Here is a 22,278-nt window from a genome sequence, read left to right on the forward strand (position 1 = left end):
ATTTTTCAATAGTTAAGTGGTAATGGGCGTAGTTTACCCTATAATCTATTATGACTTTATTTAATTTTTGGGTAATCTACATCCTTTAGTGACTAACTTATTACTTATTCTATGTTTTGGTCAACAAACTATTAGTTTTGATAAAATCATCACCAATGTTACATTTTTTTATTTTGGTGTTAAAAATTTAACGGCGATGTCGATGAAAAGAGAGAAAATAACAACTAAAATAGTTTTTTTAAGTCTATATCAATATCTCTGTTAACTTTTGAATGCTGGTGATCGTGATCTAGAAAATGTAACATTTGTGATGATTTTATAAAGAAACAATTTAATGATCAAAATAGAAAAAAATAATAAATTAACTACTAATAGTGTAGTTTACCCTTAAGCTTTTTATTACGTTAAACTTTGTCAATTCAAGCTCCCGAGTAGTGGGAGGAGATCTGGTTCTGCCCACGTGCCTAATGAGTAATGAAGAGCCTGCTATTTATGGACAGTGGCTTGGCTAAAGGAACCCACCAAATCTTCATCGGACAATTCTAAATTTCTATAACTAATCCTAAACCTAAATATTATTATCATATTAAAAATTATTATAATAAATATGAAGCACAAGATTCATACATTAATAGTATATAAATAATTTTATCTTTTATTAAATGAAATTATATAAAAAAATATTATTTTTACGTACGATGTTACCATTTAACCCACACTAATTGCGACGAACTTTAGCCTCACAATCAAAGAGTACAACGAGAGAACCATCAGCAAATATTCTCCAAACTTAAGGATAAGCCGGGAATTTCGTATTATAGATTTTGACTTTTCGCGTTCACGTCGTTGTGGAAAACCAAAAAACACGAGGGAGACAAAAAAGGAAGGAAAAAAGAGAAAACCAGAGCCAAAAACGAAGGCGAAGGAAGGAGTTCTTCGTTAATGTCCGATGTTGTGATTCGTTTACGTTGCGCGAAAAGGCGAGGCTTAAACACTTCTTACATTATATGGCTTTTCTCTTTTCTGCAACGGCTTTTTTCTTACTTGTAATCTATATCATAGAATAGAATCACCTCTTTGTTTCAAATCAAAATGGATTAAAAGACGATTTTGATAACGATTTGTTTTTTTTCTGTTGCAGAGGAAATAAAGAGATACATTCGGCACGATTAGAGAGAAACGAGCGAGAGGAACGAGCTAGAGGGAAGAGCTTGGAATGTGAACGTTGTGTTCTTTTTTTTTTGGTTGATTAGAGGCAAATTTTAGATGGCGATTCGTTTCGCATTGTATCGTGGAAGGATCTAGGGTTACTGGCTCCGCGTCGGATCTGAATCTAGCCTGAACCAATGGTGAACAATTTGTTTTCCCGCGATTTCGTTTTTATTTTCATGTTTATTTCTCATTTCCTTTTTTTTTTGCATGCACCGTTTTCATTCTGTTAATTTTAGATTCAGGTTCGTTTAGCTCCAGATGAATTTATCAACGCTTAGATTAGAAATGTTCATTGTTTAAATGTGCATTTATGTTTTTTGTATTTATTTTGTCAAACATCATATTTATTTCGTTCATGTAATTCCAGTAACTCGAGCTGCATTTTTCTTTTTCTTTTCCGTTAAGTTTCTTGTGAGTTTGTGATCCGTACCTTTCTTGAAATCGATAGAATAAAAGCTTTGTCAGTATTTACTTTATGCAATTCAATCTGTAATACACCAGTCTTTTGTGAAGTAGGTGGCTTAGTGGAATTAATATTCACAACTTACGCTGCTTTTTGTTGAGATCATGTTTTGTAGCTTGAATTTGTTATTTCAATGTCACAAATTCAATGATTTCTGATTTGACGGATACTGTTCTACCTTTTTGTTGGTCCTACATATCCATTTGTATGATAAATACAATTTGGTTTCATCTTTCATTGTTTGAGATGAGTCGATATTCTTTGAAATTGACATGCTGATGATTCAACATGGCTTCACAGGCTGCCCCATCCAGTATTATTGTTGGATCTCATGTTTGGGTGGAGGACCCAGACGAAGCTTGGTTAGATGGGGAAGTGACGGAAGTTAAAGGGGATGATATTAAAATAAACACCACATCAGGGAAGACGGTGAGTTCTTGTTCTCAGGATTTTATGCGATTTGCCTATTCCCCCCCCCCCCCCGATTGGTGTAGTCCAAAACAGAATTTTTTGGTTATGGCTTTTATTGTCTAAATATGAAATTTTCACCTAACAGCAATTTACTTAGAAGCCAAATGATTTACTTCTTGCGCGAAGGATTTACTTATTTTTCCGTGCTTGGGATCAGGATTTGTGATTCATGAAACATGTATATGTGTTTTAAACTGGAAATGAAGAATACATGAACATGATATTAATGGCATAATGAACTTTGATGTATTTAAGTTATTACTTTATTTCCTTGTCGATATGGTTTTAATTATTTATTGTTTTTGTTTTGTTCTTTCTTTGAATTCTTTTAACCTTGTGTGTCTACTATGTACATCTTTCAACGGTAAATCAAAATTTCCTTAAATATTAACATGATTCAGAACTTCAGCCAACAGTATCTGTCATCGATTCAAGATCTAATTTCATTCTCTATATATATCAGTCCGTATTAGTTCTTTCTTTATTTAGTCATTGTTTCAGTGCATGAAATTGGCAACTGAAAGGCTTGTGGCTTTTGTAATTTGTATTCCTTTCATGTTGCGTAGATTGTCGCCAAATCAGCTAATGTCTATCCAAAGGACCCTGAATTTCCTTCATGCGGTGTTGATGATATGACGAAGCTAGCATATTTGCATGAACCTGGGGTTTTGCAGAATTTAAGATGTCGTTATGATATCAATGAAATATATGTAAGTATCAACAGTGGATTTGCATTCTTATATATATATATTTATTTATTATTGTTAGATATATCTCCAAGTTGGCAGGGGTTGCTTGAATTAGCTACTCCAGAACATATTTCTCGTTTTGTTTAATATATTGCAATGTTATAGCAGTGGTTACTTAGATCATATATTTTGCATCTTGATTCACTTAATGCAGTCCTTTGACTGTGGTTCATGATGACCGAGTGTGAATATGTTGCTTTAATTTTTTGGGGCTGTTTTTTTTGCCAGAGTTACGTATTGTTGTCTGAAGCCAAATGTGCTGATGTTTATTTCAGACCTACACAGGAAACATATTGATTGCCGTAAATCCTTTTCGAAGACTACCACATTTATACAGCAATCACATGATGGAACAATACAAAGGGGCAGCTTTTGGTGAGCTGAGCCCACATCCATTTGCTGTTGCAGATGCTGCCTATAGGTAGTGTGTTTTTATGCTTCCCGTGTCGTAAACTTCTTTTGCATTCTTGACGTGTTCATTGATGTAATAAGCGTTATGAACAGAAATATGATCAATGAGAAAATAAGCCAAGCGATTTTGGTAAGTGGGGAAAGTGGTGCTGGGAAAACAGAGAGTACGAAGAGTCTTATGCGCTATCTAGCCTATATGGGAGGGAAAGCTAGCAAGACAGAAGAACGCTCTGTGGAGCAGAAGGTCTTGGAGGTAGTTAAACTCAATTAATTTAGTTTTTCTGTGTGTAAGATTGATGAATTTGGTACTTCATTCTTGGTTGAGTGGTTCCCCATCTTCTTCTTGAAAAATGAGGGTGCTTGAATAGAAAATATTATTTGTTCCTAATCTTGCTGTTCTTTCGTCTGTAGTCTAATCCTGTTCTGGAAGCATTTGGCAATGCGAAGACTGTCCGAAACAATAACTCAAGGTTCGAAATCTATAGGGAATAGAATTTTCCACATGCCTTTGAAACTTTTCCTGTAAAGTCTCTTGTTTTAACTGATGAAAGACTTCCCCGGGCTGACTATGATATAATTGCAGTCGCTTCGGCAAGTTTGTGGAAATTCAATTTGATAAAAAGGGCCAAATTTCTGGAGCTGCAATAAGGACTTATTTGCTAGAACGATCTCGTGTTTGTCAGGTGTCTGATCCAGAGAGAAACTATCATTGCTTTTATATGCTCTGTGCTGCACCGGCAGAGGTAGTGTTGTCTCTGAATTTTCTGCATTTGATTTCACAGAGAAACCCATGTCTATGTTCTAATGATAATTACACCGTGCGTTTGTGTGTGTGTGTGTGGGGGGGAGGGGTGAGTATTACTCTAGATCCATGTGGTTGATGAAAATAAAAATTATTTTGGCCTTCATGATACTTGTGATTTTTTAACATGAGAGCTTCATTTTTGCCTATGTTAACTGGTTTTGTGTTACAAAGAGGCATCTAATTCCCTTCTGTCCTTTTTCCTAATACATGTATCAGGATATTGAGAAGTACAAATTGGGAAATCCGCGAACTTTTCATTATTTAAAACAGTCAAATTGTTATGATCTGGATGGCGTAGATGAATATAAGGAGTATCTCGCAACTAAGAGAGCAATGGATGTTGTCGGGATCAGTCAGGAAGAGCAGGTAATGCATTTTGACTCTAGTTGCGATTATTTCACTTTTTTTATTCTATGATAAATCTTTGTATGTCAGGATGCAATATTCCGAGTTGTGGCTGCAATTCTTCATTTAGGAAATGTCGAGTTTGTAAAGGGAAAAGAAATAGATTCTTCTCAACCTAAGGATGATAAATCTCGGTTCCATCTAAAAACCGCAGCAGAACTATTCAAGTAATTTTTTTTTGCAGTTGTTATCATTAAACATCCACTCCTTCATCCTTATATATAGATGTAAATTGAAAAACTGTAATATGCCTTTGCCTCTTGTTTAGGTGTAATCTGAAGGCTCTTGAAGACTCTCTTGTTAAACGTGTTATGGTGACTCGTGATGAGAGCATTACAAAATCACTTGACCCCGATACAGCAGCTCTCAGCAGAGATGCTTTGGCAAAAATTGTTTATTCAAAATTGTTTGACTGGTAACTTTCAATTTACCTTATGGGTTTACTCTGGACACACACACACACACACTCTGTTGCAACGCTTCCATCTAAAGTTATTTTTTAACATTTGAACTTTGATTCCCCAGGCTTGTGGACAAGATAAACGTTTCTATCGGTCAGGATACTGCATCAGAGTTGTTGATTGGTGTTCTGGATATTTATGGGTTTGAGAGTTTCAAGACAAACAGGTGCTTAACCGGTATGCTTTAGTTTTTTTCATTTACGAAACCAATTTATTGCATGACATCCCTCAGTAACTTTCATTACTGGGATGTCTTGCTCAGGAACTCCAATATTTCAAGGCCTAATCTGTTAAAGATCCCTTACTGATTATGTTGGGCTTTGCTGATCAAATTTGGGGATATTATTACTCCTCTTTCTTGGCTGATAACTACTTTATAGTTTGTTTTCTTGGATCGGATGATTGCAGAATTAAATACATTTTAAAGCTAGTCTGCCCACATGTTTGTGTCAGTTTTTCTAGTTTTGCGGTGTGGATTCCTTAATCTGCGTCTGTCAGTACTTACATAATTTTTGAAATTTTCACTGTATGCAGTTTTGAGCAATTTTGTATCAATTTGACAAATGAAAAGCTGCAGCAACATTTTAATCAGGTTTATGCATTAGATTGATTTTAATGTATTTAGGATATTTTCAAATTTTAAAGCTCTGCCTAGCATAACTGTGCTTGTCATTTACCAGCATGTTTTTAAGATGGAGCAGGAAGAATACAAGAAAGAAGAAATCGACTGGAGTTATATAGAATTTATTGATAATCAAGATATTCTTGATCTTATTGAAAAGGTGCATCATATTTCTGTTTTACATTGTTGTTTTCATGACCTGTATCTCACTTTCTATAATGTGAAACACTCTGCCAATATATATATGTGCAGACACATACACATACACATACACATACACATACACATACACATACACATACACATACACATACACATACACATACACATACACATACACATACACATACACATACACATACACATACACATACACATACACATACACATACACATACACATACACATACACATACACATACACATACACATACACATACACATAACACACATACACATACACATACACATACACATACACATACACATACACATACACATACACATACACATACACATACACATACACATACACATACACATACACATACACATACACATACACATACACATACACATACACATACACATACACATACACATACACATACACATACACATACACATGCACGATAGACAGATAAATGCTCATTGTTTTCTAACTTCTTCAAATCAAACATAACAGTTCTTTATAAAATTGCTACCAGAAGGAAAATCGTAAGGGTAGTTATCAATCGTAGTGCCATTTGGTAGCTTGTCGAACTTTTGGGGTTTGACTGAACTGCATTGAGCTCAAGCTATGAGAAACCAGAGCTTGAGCTTGACATGAAAATCCTAGTAATGCTTAAAATTTATTTTTGTTGCTTGCATGTAAGATTACTCTATTTATCATAATGCTTGCATGAAAATCCATGTCAAAATGTTCGACGCTTCCCTTTTTTAACTTCCTTTTTAATCAAATATCTACATTGAAAGTAAAAGGTATCCTGTAGATTCGGGAATAAAATTTTAAGGTTGATTTTTTAAAATTAAAATGAATTTAATTAATAATTATTTTTTGAAAATAGTGCTAGAGAGGATCTTTTTGAAACTGAGAAGGGGGATTAATTTTCATGACGAGTAGTAGAAATTTTATGTACTAACTAATGTTTCTTTTGGACTTGCAGAACCTGGTGGCATCATAGCTCTTCTTGATGAGGCTTGGTAGGTATCAGAATAACAAAATGATAAACCAGCTCTTCTTATTTAAAGAAATTTGGTTTCTTTTTCTTCAATCTCCCTGTGAAATTGTGACGATTACTCTTGTCAATTTTAGTTCTTTTTTTGGCTTCAATTACCCTTTGAAACTGTGACAATTATTCCTGTTTCATAGTATGTTTCCCAGATCAACACACGAGACATTTGCTCAAAAGCTTTATCAGACTTTTAAAGACAATAAACGCTTCAGTAAACCTAAGTTGTCACGCACTGACTTCACCATTTATCATTATGCTGGCGAGGTAAGTATTTTTTACCATGTCAGGGCATCCATACGTGCTAGACGATAAACCTTCTGGAATATCTTTGTTATTATCCACAGAATCTAGATTATATATTTGGCTGTTCTTACAAGTCCTATACCTGCGGAATGTGTTGATGTCCAACTTGGAAAAGGGAATTAAACTTGACTAACAAACAGTTGAGATTAAACAAGAAGGTCCCACTTAGCTAATAATACTCAAAATTACACATAAGAACCCTTGTTTAACAAGAACTAAATAACATGAACTGTTGTGATTGTTTTCTTTTTCAAGTATTTAAGTGGTAATATTAGAACCTAAATTAAATAAACTTAAACCGGTCTCAATGTTGACTAGAAAATAGTCACATCAGCTATGATTCTCAAATTTAGTTTTGTGAAATCTGCTTAACATTAATTTGAAGGAATTTGCACTTTAGGTTACTTACCAGACCGATCTCTTCCTGGATAAGAACAAGGATTATGTTGTTTCAGAGCATCAAGCTCTGCTGCATGCTTCAGAATGCTCTTTTGTTTCAAGCTTGTTTCCTCCTCCACCTGAGGAAACTTCCAAATCATCAAAGTTCTCCTCAATAGGTTCCTCCTTCAAGGTCAGTTTCTGCTCTAGAGTCTAGTGTGTATGCTAAAGGTAGATTACATGCTTCATCTATTTTTGTTCATTTTCATGCATACCATGTGCTTTATACAGCAACAACTCCAAGCTTTGCTCGAGATTTTGAGTGCCACCGAACCACACTACATTCGTTGTGTGAAGCCAAATAATGCTCTTAAGCCGGCAATATTTGAGAACAAAAATGTACTACAACAACTACGTTGCGGGGTAAGTCTTGATATTTTGGTCAATCCTTGCTTTTGTTGATAAGTAGCCTGTCTATATGTCCACATGTGACGGTTGTACTTGACTCCAGGGAGTGATGGAGGCAATTAGAATTAGTTGTGCTGGATTTCCCTCTCGAAAGACGTTTCGTGAATTTACAGCTCGGTTTTCCATATTGGCTCCAGAGATTCTCTCTAAGAGTAAGAGGTAATATTTCCAAAATCTGTTCTTGCGGTTCAAAATTATTACTTCTATTTAGGTATCCCTTTTATTCTTTATAATGCTACTAGAATCAGGACTTACCTGTGAGGTGCATATATTGTAAGTCAAATAAGGGGGCGTTGGTGGCTCCCAAAATCAACAAAGGGAGGAGCATAATTTCAGCAAAGGGGCACCGAATATTTTATTGAAATTAAAAATGAGTTAATTACATTTTAGTCACTGCACACTTTAGAGTTTTATAAGATTAGTCCTTAAGCTTCAACTATAAATACCTTAGCTCATTTAGCTTCAAAATCATCTCAAAATCCCAAATCATTTCTTTCTCCCAATACTAGAGAGTTTTCTTGTGAGTAGTGAGTGTTTTGTAAACACCTGTAATTTTTCTCTCTTAGTAAAAGATTTGCAGCAGTCCGGAGACGTAGGCATAATTGGCTGAACTCCGTTATCAAATTCGGGTATTATTTTTCCGCTTTTATTTCGCATTCTCACTAATCTGGTTATAGGGAAATTACTATTACTCGGTTATTTCTCAACAACTTGTAATTAGAGCTTTTGGTTGTGAATTTTATCAATTTTTTTGCGAGGCTACTATTCATTACCATTCATGTGAATAGTGAATTTCGTGAAAGTAAATTTTTTTTCTGGCGATACGAATTTGTCGAGGGAGGTGTTCTAATACACGGTGGTTCGCAAGAATTGTCAGAAACGATCCAATCGAATCCAGATTCGAGTGGGGCAATGGCTGCAGACGAAGGGAAGGTGAAAATTGAAATGTTCGATGGTGCGGACTTTGACTTTTGGAAGATGTAGATTGAAGATTTTTTGTACCAGAAAAATCTATATCAAACTCTCTCAGGAAAGCAACCAGAAGGCATAAAGAATGAAGACTGAGCTTTTCTCGACAGACAAGTCCTCGGAGTTATCTGACTGACGTTATCCCACAATGTTGCTTTCAACATAGCAAAGGAAAAGATCACGGCGGGTCTTATGGTGGCTCTCTCCAGTAAGTATGAGAAGCCATCGACCTCAAACAAAGTTCACTTGATGAGGCGATTATTCAATTTGCGGATGGCGGAAGGGGCATCAATGGTTTAACACCTTAATAAACTCAACACAATCACAACTCAGTTGAGTTCCGTGGAAATTGAATTCGATGATGAAGTTCGAGCTTTAATTCTCTTATTATCTCTACCAAACAGTTGAAATGCTACTGTTACAGCAGTCAGCAGCTCGTCGGGAAACAAAAAATTAAAATTCGACGATGTTCGGGATCTGGTATTAAGCGAAGAAATTCGACGGAGAGAATCGGGTGAAACATCAACCTCCTCAGCCTTGCACACGGAGTCCAAAGGGAGAACTTTAGAAAGAAATTCAAATCGTGGCAGATCCAAATCTAGAACGGGAAAATCAAGAACGGGAAAAAAAGATTTTTACTTGTTATCGACAAGAAGGGTCACTTTAAAAGAGATTGTTGAGCACCGAAAAAAATACCGGCGCACAGGAATCTGCCAACGTGACAGAGAAGACAGGTGATGCCATGATTCTAAGCGTCAACAATCCTATTGAATCATGGATCTTGGATTCAGGGGCACTTTTCCACTCAACCCCATGCCGAGAAATCATGGAGAACTATGTCAGTGGTGATTTTGGGAAGGTTCATCTAGCTGATGATGAAACCTTGAAGATCGTCGGAAAAGGAGACATCTGATTAAAGTTGCCAAACCAGACCACCTGGAAGCTGAAAGGAGTGAGACATATTCCTGGCCTAAAAAAAAAATTTGATTTGTGTATGACAACTTGATGGAGAAGGATATAATACAACCTTTTCGGGCTGTGAATGGAATATTATCAAAGGAGCACTCGTCATTGCTCGTGGTAAGAAGACTGGTACTCTCTATGTAACCTCAAATTTAGAGAATATCATTACTGCAGCAGATGCTGATGGAAAATCAAACATATGGCACCAAAGGCTTGGTCATATGAGCGAGAAAGGGATGAAGACACTTTTGTCAAAAGGGAAGCTATCAGATCTAAAGAATGTAGATGTCGGACTATGTGAAGATTGCATCTTTGGCAAACAAAAGAAAGTCAGTTTTGCAAAGATTGACAAGATACCCAAGGCAGGAAAGTTAGAGTTGGTTCATACTGATGTAGTTTCATCTCTTGCAGGCTCACTATATTATGTCACCTTCATCGATGATTCTACGAGGAAGGTGTGAGTTTATTTTATGAAGAACAAATCAGAAGTCTTTGATATATTCAAAAAATGGAAGGTCATAGTGGAAAATGAGACTGGTTTGAAAGTCAAGCGGTTGAGGTCTGACAATGGAAGAGAGTATAGAAACAGTAGATTCAGAGATTTTTTGCGCAAACAATGGGATCAAGATGGAGACAACAGTTCCCATGACACCGCAGCAGAATGGCGTAGCTGAGCACATGAACATAACTTTGAATGAACGTGCCAGAAGCATGAGGATACATGCCAGATTGTCCAAATTGCTATGGGCTGAAGCCATCAACATTGTAGCTTACCTGATCAACCGTGGGCCCTCAGTTCCCTTGGATGGTGGAATACCAGAGGAAGCTTGGAGCAAAAAAGAAATAAAACTTTCACACTTAAAAGTGTTTGGTTGTATTTTTTATGTACACATAGATTCTGCTTAAAGAAGTAAACTTGATGACAAGTCCAACAAATGTGTCTTTGTTGGTTATGGTGGTGATCAGTTCGGTTACCGGTTTTGGGACTACGAAAATCGAAAGATCATCAGAAGCAGAGATGTCATTTTCAATGAGAATGTGATGTACAAAGACAGGTCAATCATAGAATCAAGTAGCTCCAATACCAAAGCTAAAACAAAGGAATGTGTTGAGTTCGAGGAGATTTCTAGAAATGATGTTCAGATCAATCCTGAAGCAGTTCAAGAAGAACCACGCATACCAGAACTGAGACGCTCCTCCAGAATTCCTAAATCAACCCAGCGTTATTCACCTTCTTTGCACTACTTGTTGTTGACTGACAATGGTAAACTAGAGTGCTATAATGAAGCAATGCAGGTGGAGGATTCAGTCAAGTGGGAGTCTTTTATGAAAGATGAGATGGACTCGCTTATGTCAAATTAGACGTGAGAATTAACTGAATTATCACCAGGCAAGAAAGCGCTCCATAACAAGTGGATTTACAAGATTAAAGAAGAGTACGATGGGAGCAAACGCTACAAAGCAAGATTGGTTGTCAAAGGCTTTCAACAAAAAGAAGGTATTGACTACAATGAAATTTTCTCTCCAGTCTTGAAGCTGTCTACAATCAGACTGGTGTTGAAAATTGTAGCTGCAGAGAATCTACGTCTTGAGCAATTAGATGTGAAGACAACTTTCCTTCATGGTGATTTGGAGGAAGAAATATATATGAGGCAGCCAGAAGACTTATAGAGGCAGACAAAAAAAACCTGGTATGCAGGTTGGAGAAGAGCTTTTATGGTTTAAAACAAGCTCCTAGACAGTGGTACAAGAAGTTAGATAATTTCATGGGTAGCAATGGTTTTACCAGATGCCAAGCAGATCATTGTTGTTATATCAAGAAGTTCGACAACTTTATTATTTTATTGTTGTATGTTGATGGCATGCTTGTTGCAGGTTCAGACATGCAAAAGATTATAAACTTGAAGTAAAAATTGTCGAAGCAGTTTGCAATGAAAGATCTGGGCGCTGCAAAGCAGATTCTTGGGATGAGGATCAAGAGAGACACAAAGTCGAGGAATTTAATGTTATCACAGGCTGAGTACATCAACAAAGTACTCTCCATGTTCAACATGCAAGATGCTAAACCAGTAAGTACACCTTTAGGTGTTCATTTTAGACTCTCCAAAGAACAATCACCAAAGATAGAGGAAGAACGTGTACACATGGTGAAGGTGTCGTATGCCTCAGCAATTGGAAGTCTAATGTATGTCATGGTTTGTACTAGACCAGATATTACTCATGCAGTGGGAGCTGTTAGCAAGTACGTGAATAATCCGGGCAAGGTACACTGGGAAGCAGTCGAATGGATCCTCAGATATCTACGGGGTACTACAAACAAAACACTTTGTTTCAAAGGTGGAGATACGATACTGACAGGCTATGTAGATTTTGACTTAGCCGGAAACGTTAACATCAGAAGGAGCACTACAGGGTATATTTATACTCTAGGAGGTATTGCAGTGAGTTGAGTTTTTTAACTACAGAAGATAGTTGCTCTCTCCAAAACCGAAGCAGAATATATCGCTGTTACGGAAGCCAGCAAAGAAATGGTTTGGCTCCAAAGTTTCTTGGAAGAGTTAGGCAAGAAACAAGAAAACAATGTCTTGTATTGCGACAGTCAAAGTGCTATTCATCTAGCAAATAATCTGTCTTTTCATTCCAGGACGAAGCATATACAATTGCGATATCATTTTATCCGGTCTCTTCTGGAAGATGGGATTTTAAAACTTGAAAAGATTAGTGGATCTCAAAATCCGGCGGACATGTTGATAAAGACGGTGACCACAAACAAACTAAAGTTGTGTTCAACTTCAGTTGACATGTTAGAATAACAAGACTAGAAATACTGCTGTATTGATCGAGGTGTGAAGACAGGTTAAAATCAGTCTTCAAGTGGAAGATTATAAAGTCAAATAAGGGGGCGTTGGTGGCTCCCAAAATCAACAAAGGGGGAGCATAATTTCAGCAAAGGGGGCACATGGGTTAATTATATTTTAGCAACTTCACATTTTAAGGTATTTACAAGATCAGTCCTTAAACTTCAACTATAAATACCTTAGCTCATTTAGCTTCAAAATCATCCCAAAATCCCAAATCATTTCTTTCTCCCAATACTAGAGAGCTTTCTTGTGAGTAGTGAGTGTTATGTAAACACCTGTAATTTTTCTCTCTTAGTAAAAGATCTGCAGCAGTCCGGAGACGTAGGCATAATTGGTTGAACTCCGTTATGAATTTCGGGTATTATTTTTCCGTTTTTATTTCGCATTCTCACTCATCTTGTTATAGGTAAATTATTATTACTCGTTTATTTCCCAATATATATCTGTTTCTATGTCATTCAGTGGTAGCTACAATGAGGTCACTGCTAGCAAGAAGATTCTGGAGAAGAGTAACCTCACTGGTTATCAGGTGCGTCCAGTATTAAGTATTTATATTTTATTAAAATTAACTTTGGGACTGTTCTCTTTTTTTATTACGTGTATTTCTTAAGTAGTTCATGCATGTCATTTATGTCCAAATCTCTTGCTTTCTGGCTGCTTGCATAAGTTTTGGCATCCAGTGCACTTTCATATTGTTTCTTTCACTTAGCTCTTGTACCGTTCAATATTGTACCTTACAGATTTTCTGCTATTGCAGATCGGTAAAACGAAAGTTTTTCTCAGAGCTGGTCAGATGGCTGAACTAGATGCACTGCGAGCTGAGGTTTTAGCAAGATCAGCGAGTCTAATACAGAGAAAAGTCCGAACGTTTTTGGCTTGTAAATACTATACATTGTTGAAGTTATCTTCCATACAAATTCAAGCCTTGTGTAGAGGTAAAGAGCATTTCATCCATGTATGTTCTGATTGTATCAGGAGATGGAATTGCTTGCCTATATCTACTGTCATAGTTACTCACTTTTATTTTTTTAACCTGTTTGCAGGTGTAGCAGCACGCCATCTGTATGAGGATGAGAAGAGAAGCTGCTAGTGTGAAAATTCAAAAATATTCACGCAGGTTTCTTGCGAGGAAAGCGTACAAAAAATTGTACTCCTCAGCTATTTCTATTCAAACAGGTATGCGTGGGATGGTTGCTCGTAGTGAGCTTCTATTCAGAAGGCAGACAAAAGCTGCAACTATAATTCAGGTGAAAATAAAACTTTCTTTCATTTTTTGACATTAATAGGCACTAGCTTTCTTTCTGATTTCTCGTTTTACCCTCTCTTCAACCATTTGTTAATGCTTACTTTCCCCATAATATCACAATCAGTCGACGATATAAAAAGAATGTCGTTGTTTCAAATTCTTGCTACTTTGCTTAATCATTTGATTCTACTCTACCAATCACTAGTTGTAATTCTAAAGAGAAACAATCTCCAGTGTGGTGTGCCCTAATGTAACGAGAAAGATCGTTCTCAAGTAGGTTTTAGGTTCGAATTTTACCTTTAAAAGAATGGGCATAGTCTTGATTTTGGGTTTTATCATAGTTGTGTTGAGGCTGATCTGTTCAGAAAAAGTAATAATGCTCATGCTTTCTTTCATGTTGCACGCTTGATATGTGATTTCATGTATTTTACAGACTCGATATAGACGCTTCATGGCCAGGTGTTATTATATAAAGTTAAAGAAAGCAGCAATTACCACACAATGTGCCTGGAGAGCAAGAGTTGCACGTAGAGAATTACGGAAGCTAAGAATGGTGATTTTTTCATTTCTCAAATTAGTTTAAGCTCATGATTTTCTTTTGAATGGGTGTATTCTTGTATTTTTGTTTCAAAAATAAATTCTTCATAGATGATAATTTCATCCCTGTTGCTATACGAACATTACTATTATTTCTGCTGATCTTGATTGATTATATACAATGAACGAATGTCGAGAATCAGTCCCTGCTACCGGCTATTTATTGAGAAATGGAATAATCATCTCCCTTTCTGCTTATGTTACTTGTATCTGTTGAAATTATCATCTTTTAGTCTCAGTTTCTACCATTCTTTTCAAAGTATGTGTATGATTGTTTCAATTTATTGTTCCTTTGTTCCTCTGTCTGCAGGCCGCCAGGGAAACTGGTGCCCTCCAAGAAGCCAAAACTAAGCTGGAAAAGGAAGTTGAAGAACTTACATGGCGCTTGCAGCTAGAGAAACGAACCAGGGTAGAGCTTTTCTTAATAATAATAATGTTACTATTACAAGTGCACAGGTTTACAACAGTTCCAGCCATGTTGTCATAGAATTATCTGTCTATCCATTAACATCTTCGATATCCGTTTGATATAACTTCTTGTCACCTCTGTTTGATTAGTCCATTTCTAACTTTCATTTGTGATTTCTCATAGAAAAACATGATAGAAAGGATAAGAACCATTAGGAAAATTATATATTGTCTTTTAAACTACGTTCTAAATTGTATGTGTTTTTATTTTTCCTAACTGATTTATGCATTAGGGCAGGTTGACCTTGAGGAATCCAAAAAACAGGAAAGTGCAAAGTTTGAATCTACTTTGAAGAAGATGCAACTTGAGTTTGAGGAATCCAAAAAACAGGAAAATGCAAGGTTTGAATCTACTTTGCAGAAGATGCAACTTGAGTTTGAGGAATCCAAAAAACAGGAAAGTGCAAGGTATGAATCTACCTTACAGAAGATGCAACTTGAGTTTGAGGAATCTAAAAAACAGGAAAGTGAAAGGTTTGAATCTACTTTGCAAAAGAAGCAACTTGAGTTTCAGGAACTGCAAGCTGAGCTTCAGCAAACAAAAGAGTTACTAGAACAGGAAACTGAAAGGTTACAATCCACTTTGCAAAAGAAGGAACTTGATCTTAGGCAAGCAAAAGAGTTACTAGTTGAGGAAAGTTCAAGGTTTGAAGCTGCTTTGGAGAAGATGCAACTTGAGTTTGAGGGATCCAAAAGACAGGAATGTGCAAGGTATGAGTCTGCTTTGCAGAATTTGGGACTTGAGCTTCTGCAAACAAAAGAGTTGCTAGAACAGGAAAGTGCAAGGTTTGAATCTTCTATTCATAAGAAGCAACTTGAGTTTCATGAACTGCAACTTGAGCTTCAGCAATCAAAAGAGTTACTAGCACAGGAAACTGAAAGGTTACAATCTACTTTGCAAAAGAAGGAACTTGAGTTTCAGGAACTGCAACTTGAGCTTCAGAAAACAAAGAGTTACAAGAAGAGGAAAGTGCAAGGTTTGAATCTACCTTGAATGAAAAGCAACTTGAGTTTCACGAACTGCGACTTCAGCTTCAGGAAACACAAGACTTGCTAGTTAAGGAACGTGAAGCTGCAAAGAGCATTGCTGAACAAGTTCCCGCGATTAAGGAGATCCCAGCTATTGACAATGAATTGATGAATAAACTTACCTCTCAAAATGAGCAGCTGAAGGTATTTTTAGACATTTGTTGCTTCAAATAAGATATTAGGTTTGACTAAAGGCTTTCTTGATGCCATTTTTAAACTTGGCTGTTCTTTATGTTTCTTGAAATCTTGCTTGGCACAATCTCATTGTAAGTTCAGGAAACAAAGGAGTCACTAGTTGAGGAACCTGAAGCCGAAAAGAACATTTCTGAACAAGTTCCTGCGGTTCAGGAGGAACCCGTTATTGACAACGAATTGATGAGTAAACCTACTGCTGAAAATGAGCAGCCGAAGGTATTGTTAGACATTTGTTGCTTTGAACAAGAATAAGATAGGCTTGATTTGAAGCTGTGTTGATGTCATTTTTAAACTTGGTTGTTCTTTCTTTATGTTTCTTGAAATCTTGCTTCGCACAATGACATTGTCGGTTCAGGAAACAAAGGAGTCACTAGTTCTGGAATGTGAAGCTGAAAAGAACATTGCTGAACAAGTTCCTGCGGTTCAGGAGAACCTCGTTATTGGAAATGAATTGATGAATGAACCTACTGCTGAAAATGAGCAGCAAAAGGTATTGCTAGACATTTGTTGCTTCGAATAAGAACAAGATCTTAGGTTTGACTAGAAGCTTTCTTGATGTCATTTTTAACTTGGTTATTCTTCCTTTATGTTTCTTGAAATCTTGTTTGGCACAATGGCGTTGTAGGTTCAGGAAACAAAGAGTTACTAGTTGAGGAACACGAAGCTGCAAAGAACATTGCTGAACAAGTTCCTGCAGTTCAGGAGAGCTCCGTCATTGTCAACGAATTGATGAATAAACCAACTGCTGATAATGAGCAGCTAAAGGTATTTTTACACATCTGTTGCTTCAAATAAGATCTTAGGTTTGACTAAAGGCTTTTTTTGATGTCATTTTTAAACTTAATTATTGTTCCTTTATGTTTCTTTAAATCTTGTTTGGGACAATGCCATTGTAGGTTCAAGAAACAAAAGAGTTACTAGTTGAGGAACATGAAGCTACAAAAAGCATTACTGAACTAGTTCCTATAATTAAGGAGATTCCCATTATTGACATTGAATTGATGAAAGAAATTACTGCTGAAAATGAGCAGCTGAAGGTATTGTTAAACATTTGTTGCTTCAAATAAGATCTTAGGTTTGACTAAAGGCTTTCACGATGTCATTTTTAAACTTTGTTATTCTTCCTTTATGTTTCTTGAAATCTTTTTTGTTCAATCCCATTGCAGGCTCTGGTAAGTTCCTTGGAAGAGAAAATTAATGAAACAGAGAGAAGATATGAAGAAACACACAAGCTTAGTGAAGAGCGGCTAAAGCAGGCTATGGAAGCAGAGTCGAGGATAATTGAGCTCAAAATTGAAGTGCAGAGGTTTATACCTATTTTGAACTTGGATAATGTGTGTTTGAAGTTTATATGTTATGCACGAATGTTTAGTAAATTTTATTCATTCTTTGACTGGGAAGTTGCTTTCTTCTTCTGAATATTTTTTTCTTGCATCTTTAATAGGCTTAAAGAAAAGATTTTGGACATGGGTACTGGGGTCAAGAAATTGCAAAGTACACCTGGTAGAATAATGTCAGAGGTGCCATCTGCAGTGAAATATATCTTAACATGCTTTCCTTATTTTCCTTCAGTTGGTTTACCGGTTCTGATTATTTTTTGCTTTTCGGATTTTTCCTTATTGGACTTTATTTCACTTTGCAGCCTCTGGAAAATGGTCATCATGTAAGTGAAGAATGTAGAGACTATATAATTTCCGATCACTTCAGTTTATTATATATATCTGCGTACCTTGTTCTTTGTTGCTTCTATCATCATGAGATGGAAAACTCTTTCTAACAGGCACAACTGGGTACATCAAAACAGTTTGGTAGAGAAGATAGTAAAATGAAGAGATCCCAAACCGAAAGGCATCAAGTATGAAATCCAATGATGTGGAACTGATTCTCCCTTTTCTTTTCTTCTTTTCAAGTATTTGTATCGGGTGACGTTTCTAGGGATTAACCTTTTTTTTGTATGTATCTTCTTTGCAGCAAGAGAGTATAGATGATATGATCAACTGTGTAGCGCAGAATCTTGGGTTCAGTCAAGAAAAGGCTGTTGCAGCACTTACCATATACAAATGTCTTCTCCACTGGAAGTTATTCGAAGCTGAAAAAACAAGTGTTTTTGATCGTCTTATTGAGATGATTGGATCTGCACTAGAGGTATGTCTATTTCAGAAAGCTCATTTTTGTATAAGATAAAATCCTTGTCCTCGATATAAACCATTGTTCTTTCAAGATAATGATAATAATAGGAGCTATTATAGCAATCTTGATCTTTTAGCTTATTCAAGAATTACTCCGAAGCAGTTGGAGTATTCTCTTTGATAGGGACTCATGCCAGATTATCTGATTCTTAAACTATGTTTTTTTTTCCTGATTGAGCAGGTTTAAGCAACTGAAAAGATGAGGAAATATATCTAATATAATATTCTTTATTCCATGTGATGATTTTCAGGATGAGGACAACACTGATCACATAGCTTATTGGCTGTCAAACACATCTTCATTGTTGTTTTTGCTTCAACGTACTTTGAAAGCCGTTGGAGCACAGAAACCACCTGCTGCAGCATCATTGTTTGCAAGGATGACCAAAGTATTGTGATATTTCATTTACCATTTCTTTCAATTGTTTGCATGAAATAGTCCTGATTTAAATATCTCTGAATTGTCCTACAAAAGGCGGAAAGAACAAAACACATTAGTTCTTTATTTAAAATCTTGTTATACAATCATTATCAGTTTTGATGAATGATTCTAGAACTCATGCAAGAAAAATATTTGATATATTCTTTCTCAGAGTTTCCGTTCATCTTCTGCCAATCTTCAAGCTGGTATAGTGACCCAGGTTGAGGCCAAGTATCCAGCTCTTCTTTTTAAGCAGCAGCTCTCCGCCTATGTAGAAAAGATCTATGGTATCGTTAGAGAGAACCTGAAAAAGGAACTGGCACCACTTATTCTCGTTGTATTCAGGTACAAGGAGCTACACATTTGTATCATCGCGTCTTTTCATGATATTTTCTTTGCTTTCAAAATCATGATAGTTGCAATATGCCAGAGAAAGTATGGCGGTCCTTCTGATAATTATTTTTGGAACCATCACCCTAGCTTCTATAGTGCCTTGCACACTAGATATTTTCCAGATTGCTTCGTTTGAACTTGTAGATCATGTATGTTGTACTGTTGACTGAAATCTATTTGTGTGTTAATTCATTTTGATTTCAAATCTTTATTCAAAAGCATTAAATCATTCTTACGAAAAATCATGTGTTTCGTTTTAGGTTGCTCTTTACATGTGAAACTATCACAAGCTGCTCTCCTTTAACTTATCTGCAATTTACCTTTTGCTGCCTGCTTGGTTTGAAATCCTCAAAGAGAATGATTAATGGTTTGAGCAATTATTTTAGTGAGAGACGCGTCTACTTGTTAAGCTTATTTACCTCATTCTTTTACATATTTAGGTTCTACATGACAATATCATGTTCTGCACAAGTGTTTTGAATTGCTATTTTTTTATGCTTCTAATTCATCGCCCTACATGTCAGGTACCTAGGATGTCGAAAGGAGCTGCTTTTCCAACGTCCGTAGAACAAGGCTATACATCTCCAGCTAGTCACTGGAAGGCCATTATCGAGTGCCTGAACAGGATGATGAGCATATTAAAAGAAAACTTTGTATATAATTTGCAATTCTGATGGACACTTTCTGACCCCCCCTTTTTTTTTGAGCCATGAACTTATGGTTATGGCACTTTTATTTCCAGGTGGCTCCAGTATTTGTTCAGAATATTTTCACTCAAACTTTTGCATATATTAACGTACAGCTGTTTAACAGGTAAAGGGTTGTTTTGTCTGTTTTTCCCCGTTAATCTAGATGATATAATAAGAACAAATTTCAAAATATATGATGTTAAAATATTCTGCTATATAATAAGAACAAATTTCAAAATATATGATGTTAAAATTTTCTGCTACAGCCTTCTTCTCCGTCGAGAGTGCTGCACATTTAGCAACGGGGAGTATGTGAAGTCTGGCTTAGCTGAACTGGAAATGTGGTGTGCCGAAGCAGACCATGAGGTAATTTCTTTAGTTCCCACTAATGAAAGGTGGCACTTTCACAGTGTTTGAAGTAATTTCTAAATTTGGATTGAGAGTTTATGGTTGTTTAATTACAGTATGTAGGCCCGGCATGGGATGAACTCAAACACACAAGGCAAGCTGTTGGATTCTTGGTATGTTTCTTTGTATAGCTTAGATTTTGACATGCTCAACTATTTGTGTCGTGCTCGTGCATGTCATGTGGACTGTTTCATGGTTTATTGCTCTGTTTCGAAAAACCCGGTCTTGTCTTTCCCAGGTTATAAATCAGAAATCCAAAATGACCTACGAAGAAATAGCAAATGACCTCTGTAATGTAAGTCTCTCTTCCCCTTTCTTCTCGCTATCCTCCGAAATGTTTCGAGTTACGGTTTCTTCTTCCTCTTACGTTGTTTGTTTTCTCCAGGGCCTGAGCGTTCAACAGCTCTATAGGGTATGCACGCTTTACAGGGATGACAAATACAACACTCAAAGTGTTTCACAAGATGTAAGTCATATCCTCAAATTGTTTGGCACTTCTCTCTACCTAGTCTTCGTTTCTTCATTTCGTTTCGTACGGTATGACCTTCGTTCGCACGAACAGGTCCTTTCTCGCATGAAGCAATTTATGACTGACGAGTCCGACGATGGCAGCAACTCCTTCCTGCTGGAGGATGATCTGAGGTAATATAACTAAAACCAAAGTCAAATTTCAGCTACTCCAATATCGAATGTTGAAGATTCGTCTTCCTAATCGATTAACCCCTTCTGAATGTAGCATTCCGTTCACAATGGACGACATCCATAGTTCCCAACGAGTCAAGGATTACGCACAAGTAAGAGCCGCGGAAGAACTTATGGAGGATCCAGCCTTCCAATTTTTACAGGATTAAGGTACCAGCCAGCCTTCTAATTTTAGTGACAGTACAAAAATCCTGCAGCATTAACTACAAATGTTATACTAGTTCCTTGTAAACAACAAACTAGCAAATATTGTATTTTTTGTTATTCTTATTACTATTATTTCTCTCTAAATATTCTTTGTTATTTTCTGCTGGATTTTTTTTTATTTGGTAGTGATAAGAAAGATTAGACCATGGTTTTCAGAACCGGACCGGTTATCGAACCGGTCATGCTACCGGTTCACTGGTTCAACCGGTCGAACCGGTCCGATCGGTCGGAAGAACCGGACGACGTCATAATTATTTAAAAAATTAAATAAAATACCAAAAATATTTAATAAAAAATAATTTTTTATATCACAAGTCATATTCAAAGCAAGTCATAACATATATAAGTTAAAAATCATAAAATCAAGTGAAATAAAATGATTCAAATTAACTACAACATAATATTTTAAGGTAAAACATATTAAATAACAAATATAATTATATAACTATAATTAAAAAATAAATTTGGGGTTAAAAAAATCATAACAAAATTATATAACTATAATTATATAAATATTCTTTCACTTCAATCAAGCTCGAATTTTAGGCTTCAATCGAGCTTCTAATTTTTTTTGAGTTCAAGCCTTTTTGAGTTCAAGTTTCAATATTATATTTCGAGTTTGAGTTGAACTTGATAATTTTTAGCTTGTGAGTTTGAGTTGAGTTGAGCTTACTTTTAAAGTTTTCAAGTTCGAGTCGAGCTCAGCAATACTCGAGTTCGACTTGGCTCGTTTAACAAACGACGTTGTTTGGTTTTTGTTTTTTTTTTTAAAAAAAAAACAAAAATCCCGGTTTTTCCCGATTTTTTTCGGTTTTCAGCCGGTCCGGTTCGAACGGTTCAACGGTTCTAGCCGGTTCACTAATAACGATTCAACCGGTTTAGATTAAACCGGACTTAACAACGATTTCTGATTAAACCGGCCTGTCCGATCCGGTTTTCAAAACAGAGGATTAGACTT

At 36.2% G+C, this 22,278-nt stretch overlaps 1 long non-coding RNA gene and 1 pseudogene across 1 annotated transcript; both read left to right on the forward strand.

Moving 5' to 3' along the window:
• Positions 1–1,963: 1,963 nt before the first annotated feature.
• Positions 1,964–21,262, forward strand: LOC120135144 (annotated as a pseudogene).
• On the forward strand, positions 16,393–17,254 carry LOC120135210. Its single transcript, XR_005517232.1, has 3 exons — positions 16,393–16,527; positions 16,937–17,076; positions 17,208–17,254. It is a non-coding gene; the product is annotated as an uncharacterized LOC120135210 (long non-coding RNA).
• Positions 21,263–22,278: the final 1,016 nt, after the last annotated feature.

This window comes from Hibiscus syriacus, unplaced genomic scaffold, assembly GCF_006381635.1.
Source record: "Hibiscus syriacus cultivar Baekdansim isolate YM2019G1 unplaced genomic scaffold, ASM638163v2 tig00110602_pilon, whole genome shotgun sequence".
Taxonomy (NCBI): domain Eukaryota; kingdom Viridiplantae; phylum Streptophyta; class Magnoliopsida; order Malvales; family Malvaceae; genus Hibiscus; species Hibiscus syriacus.